The sequence below is a fragment of the Solanum tuberosum genome, unplaced genomic scaffold, assembly GCF_000226075.1.
Source record: "Solanum tuberosum cultivar DM 1-3 516 R44 unplaced genomic scaffold, SolTub_3.0 scf00160, whole genome shotgun sequence".
Lineage (NCBI taxonomy): Eukaryota > Viridiplantae > Streptophyta > Magnoliopsida > Solanales > Solanaceae > Solanum > Solanum tuberosum.
The window spans coordinates 898,239-902,293 of NW_006239085.1; positions in this window are offsets into that span (position 1 = coordinate 898,239).

Genomic DNA, 4,055 nt, shown 5'->3' on the forward strand with positions numbered 1-4,055 from the left:
TTCGTCCATCAGGATCTGGTGGTAACCCGCATAACAATCCACAAACGACTGCATCTCATGCTTAGCACAATTATCAATGAGAATATGAATGTTTGGCAATGGAAAATTATCTTTCGGGCTAGCTTTGTTGAGATCTCTGTAGTCAACACAAATTCTGATTTTTTCGTCTTTCTTGGCAACCGGAACAACATTAGCTAACCAAGTCGGATATTGCGTCACTTCCACTACTTGAGACTCGATCTGTTTTGTAATCTCCTCTTTGATCTTCAAACTCAACTCAGGCTTGAACTTCCGAGTCTTTTGTTTTACTGGATTGAAATCTGGATTGATCGGCAACTTGTGGGACACCATGTTCGTGCTCAGCCCTGGCATGTCTCTGTAAGACCAGGCAAATACATCAATGTACTCCCCGAGCAAATGAACCAGGTCTTTTCTCTGGGCTTCAGTCAGATGGACATTGATTCTGACTTCTTTGACACAATCCTCACCTCCGAGATTCACAGTTTCAGTTTCTTCAAGATTCGGCTTGTGTTGATTCTCGAATTGTCGAAACTCCTCAACAACATGTTTAGGTACCCCATTTTCTTCTTCATATTCCTCGCACTCATCATCACCTGCCTCATTTCGTTTATTCGGTTCATGACATGACATGACATTGGCAGGTTTTAAATTAATATTACTGAAATCATAAACAAACAAAGTTAGGAAAGTAAAAATATAAATAGATAAGTAAACAAACAAATTTCGATAAAACAGGCTTTTCATTTAGATTAAAAGACAAGCGCAAACTTTGGCCGTGATCGAGGGCCATTTTGCCTTTTTAAACATCACAAAGGAATTTAAAAGTTTCAAACAAATAACAATTGCATAAAGGGTGGGTCTCAAGCCTCTTCCGAACTACCACCGATTTTAAAACAAATGAAACGCGTGTCCTTTCTACCCAGATGAGCGAGAAATCAGGAGTGGTGTGGAGGTCCAGTTCTGCAATTGCTCCTCAGGTTCTGCATCACGGATGCCTGATGCCCCAGCCTCTCCATCGATGATCGCATCAATCTCCTCAAAAAGGCCACAGATTCCTTCTCCAAGACCACCATCGTTGACATTTTCTCGTACCTGAAATGATTGGTACAGATGAGGAATTGACCTAGCCAATGCTTGATCAATATTCTTGTTCTTCATCTCTGCCCCATCAGCATCCGTGGGGACATACCCCAAACCAAACTTTGCTCTTTTGGCAGGAATTTGGACAGGCTCAACGATTCCTTGAAAGTGCTTCCCCAATCCGAAACCTGGTTCGAAACCATTCTAGAGCATGACGGTAGCAATCATCTTGTACACGATGGGCATAGGAGGCTGTGGAGCCAAGTCATCACCGGTGGCATTTACCAGCTCCACCGTGTAGAAATCACAACCTCGAGAGACATCATCAACAATCGGTGCATACCCATTCGAATGGCTCCCTTCACCATAAATTACCAATTCCTGGTCCTTCCAAACAAACTTCATTAGTTGGTGAAGGGTAGACGGCACAGCCCCAGCCATATGAATGAACGGTATTCCCAGAAGCAGGTTGTAACTGGTGTTGATATCCAACACCTGGAACTCGACGTTAAATTCTGCGGGACCCACCTGAATATCCAAGTTCACCGCACCCAATGTGTCTCTTTGCACTCCATCAAAAGCCCTCACATTGACTTGGTTCTGGTGAAGCTTTCCCAAATCAAATTTTAGCTGCCTCAGAGTTGAAAGTGGGCAAATATTAAGACCGGACCCGTCATCGACCAAGACGCGATTTATTATTTTATCTCGACACATAGTGGTGACGTGCAGAGCTTTGTTGTGCATCTTGCCCTCAAAGGGCAGCTCTTCGTCACAAAAACTAATTCGATGTCCTCGGATGACTTGGTTTATCATGGCTGCTAGATTGTCACTGTTAGTACCCACAGGCACATAAGTATCATCCAAAGCTCTCATCAGAGCCTGCTTATGCAACTGTGAACTCATCAATAAGGCCCACACAAAGATCTGAGCCGGCGCCTTCTCCAAATGCTTCACAATTGAATAATCTTTTGGCTGCATTTTTCTCCAGAACTCCTCGGCCTCAGCTTCACTGATCGACCTTTTTGTTTGGTCCTTCTTCTGCCCTCCTTGAGCTAACTCTTCCGGTGTGTAGCACCTACCGGATCTGGTCATACCCTGGGTAACAACCGTTTTGATCACAAACTTTGGTTGGGTAAGAGTTTCTCGTGGCACTAAGGCAACAGCCTTCTCGGGTGTCAGAATCACAAACTCCTTCTTTTCTCTGATGCTCAACGAAGCTACAGCCCTTTCCAGTTCATCCGGAGCAATCGAAACTATTGCTTTTGTCGTGCACCAATCATCATCTGTCTCTATCATATTGATAGTGGCGCCTCCATGATTCGGCAAAGGATTACTATTGACATTGGGCGCGACCGTCTAAAGAGAAACCACATTCTGGTCAATTAAGTCTTGGATCTTATGTTTCAGATTGATACAGTCCTTAGTATCATGCTCAGGTTGATACAATCCTCAGTGTCATGTCCAACACTGTTGGAGTGATACGCACACCTCTGATCAGGTCTGTAGAACTTTGAGCTAGTGTCAACCGGCTTGGGCCCCACTGGATGAATATATCCTGCTGCGGTTAATCGCTCGAACAACTTTGTTCGACTTTCAATAAGCGGAGTGAAAATTCTAGCGGGCTTCTTCTCAAATCTGGGACGGGGGGGATCGTAATTACCTTGTTGAGGGGGAGGCATTTGGCGATAATTTAGAGCATTCGGACGGGGGGCTTGATATCTGGGATATGAGTTGGTTTGGTAGTTTGGTTGTGGAGCTTGGTAGTTCGAATGGGTATTTTGGTAAAGTGGGGCTGGGGTTTGGTACATTGGAGGAGGTGTTTGGTAATTTATCTGAATGTTGGAACAGTTGGGGGCGGTATTTCGGTAGTAGTGAGATGGAGTCTGGTAAACTGGAAGGGGAGTTTGGTAGATAGTAGGGGGAGTTTGGTAGCTAGGAGGGGGAGTATTTTGATAGCTGGGAGGAGGGGTATTTTGGTAACTAGAGGGAGGGGTACTTTGGTAATCATCCGGTGCATAGCAAGCCGAGTATGAAGTCTGTGAAGGTCGAGAACGACCTTGGTATGATGAGGATTTCCTTGGGGTCTTCCTCCCTTCATAAGAGATAGATGACACATCCTCTCTTTTCTTCTTCAACAAGCCCGAAGATCCGGGCGAGGCAGCAACACGGGCAATCTTCCCGGTTCTCAATCCATCTTCGATAGTCTCACCTACCTTGACTATCTCAGCAAATTTTGCTCCAACGAGCAACATGATTCTGTCATAGTACTCGGGCTCTTGCACCTGCACAAACACCTCGACAATTTCCTTTTCTGACATAGGAGGTCTAACTCTAGCTGCCTCTTTTCGCCACCTATATGCGAATTCTCTGTAACTTTCGGTCGACTTCTGCTTCATCTTCTCCAAGGAGTAGCGATCAGGAACGATCTCCACGTTGTAGGCGAATCGTTCGATGAAGTCCTTAGCTAAAGCGTTCCAGCTAGACCACTGTCTTGTTTCATGAGCCGTAAACCATTCTAGAGCCTCTCCGCTCAAACTTCGACTAAAAAGCCGTATTAACAAAGCTTCGTCTCTCCCAACTCCCACGAGTTGGTCACAGTAGGCCCTCAGGTGTGCCAAGGGGTTCCCCGTTCCTCCGAAGATATCGAATTTAGGCACCTTGAACCCTTCCGGGAGGTCCAAATTCGGATGAATGCACAGGTCTTCGTAACTTAACCCGACGACCTCAGGAATGCAGTTCAACTCCTTCATGACTTTTCTAATTTCCTCCTTCACATATATCTTGGCGGTCTCTTCCTTTGACCTCCATTCTCTCTCCCTCTCCTCATAGTGGTCAAGCTCCGAACCATGGGCATCATGTTCGTTGGGCACTGGTATTTGGAAAGTGGCTTTTTGTGGTAGTGGTGGAGCAATAGAGGGACTTTGGGCATTTTGAGTGGCTTGATAATTTTGAGG